The 8,008-nt window shown below is 55.2% G+C and overlaps 1 pseudogene; it reads right to left on the reverse strand.

The window, feature by feature from the left end:
- Positions 1 to 847: 847 nt before the first annotated feature.
- On the reverse strand, positions 848 to 6,015 carry LOC119321138 (annotated as a pseudogene).
- Positions 6,016 to 8,008: the final 1,993 nt, after the last annotated feature.

Consider the following 8,008-nt stretch of genomic DNA (forward strand, 5'->3'; position numbering starts at 1 on the left):
TGGTAACCTTACTTTTCGCCAATAAGGCAGGATACCTATGTTTGAACTGTGCATCGTGGCAGCTAGTCCTCTTTGGGAACCTTTAATTTTTCGCCAATAAGGCAGGATACCTATGTTTGAACTGTGCATTGTGGCAGCTAGTTCTCTTTCGCAACCTTTAATTTTTTGCCAATATGGCAGAATGCCCATGTTTAAACTGCGCATCATGGCAGCAAGTTCTCTTTGGCAACCTTAATGTTTCCGCCAATAATAGTAGCAGCCCCCGGGTCCAGGTTGTCTTCTCTGAAATAATCAGGGTTCCCGAATTTATTGAAAACAGCCAAATTTGCCGAGTCATGTCTGTGTATAAATAGCCCCCGAGTCTTAAGATGACTCAAGGAATCGACTTGAAATTCTTCATACTTGGTCATGACATAAACCGGCATATAGTTGAACAGTGGGACACTTGAATTTATGGAAACTAGAGGCTTGTGGTGAGTTAATAGTCTTCACAATGCTTGTTGTATATCCCTGGCATATGTCATTCAACAAACTCTGTGACATGACGATCATCTTTGCGGTATACAATTATCCAGCGTTAAAGAGATTGCCAGCCAGACTAATTACTCCTAGATGAGTTAATATACACACGGATAAAACACATAGAAGGATATCACCTGACTCTGGTAGCTGGACGACTGACGGTACTTGCACCAGCCAGCATGAGGTGCAGCAGCAGTCAACCCTACATGGCGTAACCGTGGAGTTGTGGGAGTTGCCAGCTTTAGCAACAGACATGTCGTTGATGAGGCGACTATCAGGCAGTGTGGCAGTGGTCCGCATCATCCGGTTGGAGTAATATTATAGCTCACTGTTTAAGAGAGCTATGCTCCATAGTTTTCCTCTCAAGGCCAGTCTTGTCAATACCAACAAATTTATCAAAAAATTTGCCATTTATCACATAGGAGAATGTTGGAACAATTGAGACAATCCAGCTATGGGTAATATCGCCTTGTTAATCAATGTCCAGCTTAAGGAATATGACATTCTGAGCTGTTCAGATAAGCTTTTGTAAACAAGGCCCATGAAATGACATGGTCCACACCAAATTGTTGTAAAATACAGAATCACAAGCTTCGATAGTTTTGACGCAGTTCCTCACCATGCCTACGCTGTATTTCAAAGTCAACTTTTTTCATGTCCCTTTCTTTACGCAGGCGCTCATACCTTTTCTTGTGCTCCTCAATTTGTGTACATTGTGTTCAAACTTCTTAAGCTCTGAGTTGATCTCTTCGTCAAAATCCAATTTTGCTGCCAAGCAAATGTCATGAGTAGCATCTTCCCACTCCCCAAGCATAGCTTTTGTCATACCTCATGATTTGTACCCTTTAACATAATCTAGATTTATTTGTAATACTGCCTCCACATCAAGAATTGCTTCATTTGGTTTCTTCATCTTCAAAAAAACACCAGCCCCGGCTGCATAGAGAATAGCTGAAGTGGGGTTCAGCAAGATGGCCTCTGTCAGGTACTTCACTGCTTCGTCCAATTTACCTTCTGAAAGCGCATCACGCTGATGAAGTGAAACACGATGGTAGCGAATATTCTAAGCGGGTCCGCGGCGAGTCACAGCGGCAGAGGCATCCAGGCACAGAGGCGCGACCGACTCAAGGTAGGGCGGCTCAGATGCTGGGGCGAGGTGGAGGCGGCGGCTCAAGGTCGGCCATGGCAGAGGCAACTCATCACAGCCTTGAGGGTGGCGACCGGCAGAGGCAAAACACCAGCGTCGTTCGCTGTAGAGGTGAGAAGCGGAGGAGAGGTGACTCGAGGCCGTAGAGGCGCGGTCACAATGGTGGATAGGTGCCGGCGAGGTGGGCCACAACATTAGTGAGCCGGTGTGGAGACTCGCGATAGAGGCGCGTCGGTGGAGGCAAGGCTGTGGAGGCAGACCCAGGTGGGCCGGTGACTCGCGAGCACGGAGGCTAGGTCGCGAGCATCAAGGTGGAGGTGATTTGGCTTGGTAGGAGCGAATCCAGGCGGTGGCGAGAGGCGCGACCAATGGCTCAACACGACGGAGACGAGTTGAAGACGAGGCCGCTCGGTGAGAAGGAAGCGATGCCGGGGCGGCTTCGCAGGGCTCAGCGACTGGCCTGAAGGAAAGCACAACGAGAGGAGGTCGCGACAACTGCAGCAAGATAGTCGAGGAGGACTCAGAGACACCGGACCGCGGTGACTTGCGGCAGAGGCAAGCTGGAGCAGTGGCTCGATGTGTGGCCGCAGCGGCAATGACGCTCCCGGCGGTCGTTGAAGCGAGGCGGGTTGATGAGGTGAAGACCAGGCAGAGGGTCTCGGTGACTCGCTGGAGAGGCGACGCCGGCTTGAGGCTACACCGGTGAGGGCGGCTCGGAGGCGAGCCATTCGATGGCGGTAGAGGCTTGAAGCGGCTCGGAGAGGCCGCAACAGCGGCTTACGGCACGGTCGTGGCGCTGCACCAGCAAAGCATGGCAGTGACGGTCTGCTTTAGGCAGGCCGCAGTAGCGGCTGAGGAAAACCCTGACAAGGAGAGGCTAAGGTGAGGCCGCTCAACCGAGGCAGCTCGGCGTGGTGAGGCGGCTCGGAGGCGGCGGGTCACATGGCCGGGGCGGGCGGTGGGCCGAGTGTCGTGGACATGGCGGGGCGGCGGATGTGAGCCCCGACAGCAGCATGGGGCAGCGAGGCAGGGACGACTTGGGGTCGGCTCTACGGTGTCTTGGGGGCGGCGTCTCAGGGCCGCAACAGCGGCCAAGGTAGAGGTGAGTGCCGTGGCCATGGCAGGGTGACGGATGCGAGCCCCGGCGGCGGCTCGGGGTAGCGAGGCAGGGTCGACATGGAGTCAGCTCAGCGGTGTCTTGGGGGCGGCGTCTCTGAGATGCAACAACAGCTCGAGGTAGAGGCTGGCAGCAGCTCGGCACGGTCGAGGAGGAGTGAGGTCGTGGCGACGGAGACCGAGGCGGCTCGAGCGCGACAGAGACAGTGTCTCAGAGGCGATCGGCGATTCGACGTGCGGTAGAGGTGTGAGGCGGCTCGGAGGCAGGCGGTTGCTTAGCGAGGTGAGCCACAATGGAGGCGAAAACTCAAGAGAGTGCAACGAGGCCGGCATGGAGCGGGCGGGTCATGCAGAACCTGCGTGTGGAGTAGGCGTCGGCGGAACGGTGGTGGTCGTGGCAGCTGCTTGCGGCAGCAGAGGCAGGCTCGGCAACAAGGGCACGAGGCTGCCCGGAGCAGAGGCCGGACGTGGGCGACTCACCGTCTGGGTCATACTAGTACCAGATGCTATGAAGACTCAGTTGACCCCCTTTTTTGTATGCCCATAATGCTTCTGATCCGCTGGCATGTTAGACTGATGTCGGCTCGTACTCTGTTTCCGACTCGGACTCTTTTGATTTTTCCACTTTTTGTTCTGATCGGGCAGCATTGGTTGGGCATGCGCCGCTGTACGTACAAATCGGTAGATTTAGGTGGATACGTACTACCGCTTTTGATCCGAACATGAGCTAGGAGGATCAATCCAATCTGCCCTTCCTCGTAGGAGCACACTGCAACACTCTAAAAATTGACCTGGCTTCAGATTGTCGGATCGCAGGTGGGTGCATGACGTAACTCTGTCTTCTCTTGATCTCAAACTTGTATATGTTAGCTCCAGAGTTTAACTATGGTTCTGATCATAAAATAATGAATTCGTCAGTTCTACCTAAGGTTGTCCCGTGTCGGGTTAATTATCCTGCGCGATTCTTCCAAGCCGGTTCTTCATCCAGCTAATCATGAGCTTCTTGATCCCTGAATAGCTCCCTCCAGGAACACAAATCCACCATGCGGCAGCCCCATGGTGGGTGCCAACTGTCATGGTTTTGTCACGGTAGATGTCCTAGTTTGAGGACTTAGTCGTGAGGCCATCGCTGCTAAATGGTGGCTTGAACGGGGTTGATCGGAATCGAGAAGACGTGAGTTTTACCCAGGTTCGGCCACTCATGGTGGAGGTAAAAGCCTACATCCTACTTGATTTATATTGATCATCATGGTATCGATTACAAGGGTGCTATTTTGCTGCCTCTGTCTCGAGAGCCATAAAACATCTCTTCCATACTGGTCTATCTAAAACCTTGTCTATCTTTTCTTACTTATCCCCCTTGGGGTGCCCTGCCCCTCCTTATATAAGTAGAATGGGCGGATTACATGTAGAGTCCTAGTAGGATTAGGACTAGTCTATTCTGGCTTCTTATCGCGAGCTTCTTATCACGGGAGACTCACTGCGGGCTTCTTATCGTGGGCTTCTCCCCATGGGCTTCTTAACCCTGGGCTTCTTATCTCTAGGAAGCTCATCTTCCGGACGGCTCATCTTCTGGGCGGCTTACTCGCCGGGCGGCTTATCTTCAGGACTCATCTCCAAGAGTCACCTCCGGGACTCATCATGGTGGGTTAAGTAAGATGGCGGGTTAAGTAAGATGGCGGGTTATGTAAGATGGCGGGTTAACCCCAGAGATGACTTATCCTCAGAGATGACTTATCCTCAGAGATGACTTAAGTCCAGTGATGACTTATCTTCAGAGATGACTTAAGCCCATAGATGACTTATACTCAGGGATGACCCCAGAGATGACTTGTACTCAGGGATGACCCCAGAGATGACTTATACCCAGCGATGGCCCTAGAGATGACTTATACTCAGCAATGACCCCAGAGATGACTTATACTCAGCGATGACCCCAGAGATGACTATCGGATATCGGGTTCCGACAAAACCCTTAAGGTTCGAACTCTAGGGTGCACACGAAGATCTACTCCCTACCGATCCATGCCCGAAAACTTCGCCATGAATCTAAGCTACACCATGAACAACACACGTACCCTAATCCAGTGTGTGGTGTGGTGGATTGCCTCTGGGGCTAATGATGAACAGTACAGAGGAAGAACAGCCTCGCGAGGGGTGTTCTAGTGGTGGTGTGCTTGGAGAGGAATTGCTCCGTCTCCGTTGGCTCTAGGTGAAATCCAGATGCCTTCTACTGTGGTGGCTATCTCTATATATAGAGGCCCTGGTCCTCTTCCCAAATATTGAGCGGGAAGGGAGCCAACAACGACCATTTTGAAGGGGGACAGCTAGTACAAGCTATCCGGACTAAAGGTGGTCTTCCACTGCCAAAGGCACTGGTGATGATGCCGTCTTGGGCTCCATGGTGATCTTCATCCTGCCGTCCTGCTGGCCTTGGTCTCGTTGCACTGATAAGGAAACCTTTGCCTGATGCCTCGGTACTCCGCGCCTGCGCTTGCCCCCTTTGCACCAAAGAGGAAACGAGGACACTGCACTGGCTGGCGCCCGCCTAATCTTGATCATCATGGCTTGCTTTACGAGCACCTCGCGAGGTATTCCTTGCCTTGATCTCTCCGCCTCCTCGCGAGCCTACCTGGAGAGGCCGCCCCTGAGGAAGCCTTGTGTCGTTTGCCCCACGAGGCTTGGCCCCTCGCGAGGGTCTTGAACTTGGGTTGATGAAGACGGGCCATACTGGGCTACTGCTTGAGCCACGCCGTAGGCCGCAGGCAGGCAAGTCTAGGGACCCCCGTTCCCAGAAGACAGTAGCCCCCAGGCCCAAGGCGCGCTCGGACTTGGCTTAGCAGCAAAGCCAAAGGGCAAGTGCGGAGCCCCACGGGCCCCAACAGCCTTCGGCCTTGGTCACCCCGTGGCGGTTGATTGGACGTGGGCGTCTCTGCTTCCCCACGCTGCCTCGGCAACTGCCCGATTTGACGAGACCCTGCTGCATGCAAAAGGAGTCATGATTACCTATGATCATGGAGGTCAGCGGTTGGCCTCCCTTGGGCTATAAATGTGGAGGGGTGAAAGCCCCCGCTGAACATCTCTCCTCTCCCCGCTTGCTTCTCCTTCCTCCTTGCTCCGGTTGCTCGCCGCGTCCCATGGCGCCCGTGAAGAGGTTCTTGGCCGCGGAAAAGGGGAAAGCTCACCAGGAAGGGCCTGGCTCTCCTCCTCCCAAGCGCGGTCGTGGTCATCCCCGCAAGCACCCCGCGACTCCCACGGCGTCCCCTCGTGATCTCGGTGGTGGTCCTTCATGTGGTGATGGCTGCCCGGTCGGTGGAGGAAGGCGTGCAGTGGCTGCGTGGCCTCCCCGGCCACATTTTTACTCGGTAGAGGTGCTACCGGAGTTTGTCGTGTGGTCGGCAGATCCGGTCGGCAACTGGCTCCAGCTCCCTCGCTTCTTTGCCGGCGAACTACTAGCCGATGGCCCTGGTGGGCTCTAGCTGCAGGCGGACGGCTGCTGTAGCAGGGCTTCCTAGGTCGCAGTGGAGATCTCCGTCGCCGGGAACATGGCCCCGGCCTGCGGCTGGCAGACATATGCCCGCACGCGTGGCCTGGGCCGGCGGTGCACCCTCCACTTCAAGTTCGATGGCGACGCGACCCTCTATGTGAGGGTGTTCGGAGAAGATGGCTGCCGTGTTGGGTGCTGCCCCGAAGATGATGACGGCGACGAGGTGCTTGGCCTCGGCGACGGCCGCGACGAGGGCGAAGGCGAGCCCACTCCTGGTGGTGTCCGCAGCTCGCCGAGCTTCAACGGCTCCTCCTCCGTGACAGCTCCTCCAGAGGTGGCCGCGATCAGCCACCACGTCGCCGCGCCCGCTTCGAGGGCGGTAGCGGTTCGTCCCACCGCTGTGCCCCGGCGAAGCGCGAGGCGGAGTCTGACTGAGCTCGGGAGGATGGTGCAGATCCCTCCTCGCGAGCTATCATAGGGCGTGGGCCATTTTTATTTTGTCTTCCTCCTTTTCCTGCATTGAGAGAGAGAGAGAAATATGGAGCCCCGTAAGGGCGTGCAGCAGACTATAATTCCGTAATTATCATGCTATTTTTACCATCCTTGTGCTGTGTTATGGTGTTGCGGTTATGTCCTTGCGCGTAGGAACAACTTAGCTTGGGATGTTTGCCATAGTTTTCGCCACGCGAGGTACCTGCTTGAGGCCTCGCCGAGCGTCTTAAGATCTGCAAAGATTAGCCAGGAGAATAGTTTTCGAACCTTTGTCATGAGGGTGGCCAGCTTAGGTCTGGCTCTTCGTGTCGTGATGCCTGTGGGGCATGGACTGGGAGGGGTGCTCCCGCCGTGGACTTGAGCAAGGGAGCCTCACGAAAACCAAGCGAGGAAGGGCTCACGTGGGTGCCCACACAACCCTCCTCACGAGGCTTAGAGAGAGAGAGCAAGAAGGGCAAAAGCCAAAGACAGAGAACGGGGGAAGAGGACGGCAAACAACACCAGAAGCAACTCCAATAAAAGTCCAAACAAAGGGAGAACAAGCCAACTGCGGAAAGCAAATGAAAAGCCGCGTCCGGCACCTAATCTAGTCTTCGACGTCTTCTCACCAGTGCGGAGCTAAGTGCTTCCAATGGGCATGGGCGGGAGCCCCCGAGGCCCAAGGGCGGCACTCCGGAGACTCCGGGGTGTCTACAACCCCAACTCATTATTACGTCAGAGTGTCACTGGCGGCGAGCTTCGCAGGCACCGGGCCTTTCTTGGGGCGGCGAGCTGGACAGGCACCGGGCCTTCTTTATAGGCACTGTGCCTTTCTTCACAGGCACCGGGCCTTCTTCATAGGCATTGGGCCTTACTTCAAGGGTAGAACCTCCGGAGGTGCTGAATGTTCCACACGTTCGGAATGGGCACCCCTTCCTGGGTCTCCAAGCACGCGGCGCCATGTCTGGAAACATGAACAACCTTGAACGGGCTCTCCCACATGGGTGAGAGCTTGTGCAGCCCTTCCCTGGAGAGCACCCACCTAAGCACGAGGTCACCTACCTCAAGAGTCCTGGGGTGGATGTTGCGGCAGTGGTATCACTGTAGCGCCTGCTGGTATCTTGTTGCTCGTAGTGCAGCCTCCCGACGGTGTTCCTCCCTCAGCACGAGGTCCATCCCCCGCATGGCGTCCTGTTGTGCTTCATCAAATGCTAGGACCCGTGAGGAGCGACGCCTGACCTTGTGAGGGAGGACCGCCTCTGCCC

Source organism: Triticum dicoccoides, chromosome 6B (assembly GCF_002162155.2).
Source record: "Triticum dicoccoides isolate Atlit2015 ecotype Zavitan chromosome 6B, WEW_v2.0, whole genome shotgun sequence".
Lineage (NCBI taxonomy): Eukaryota > Viridiplantae > Streptophyta > Magnoliopsida > Poales > Poaceae > Triticum > Triticum dicoccoides.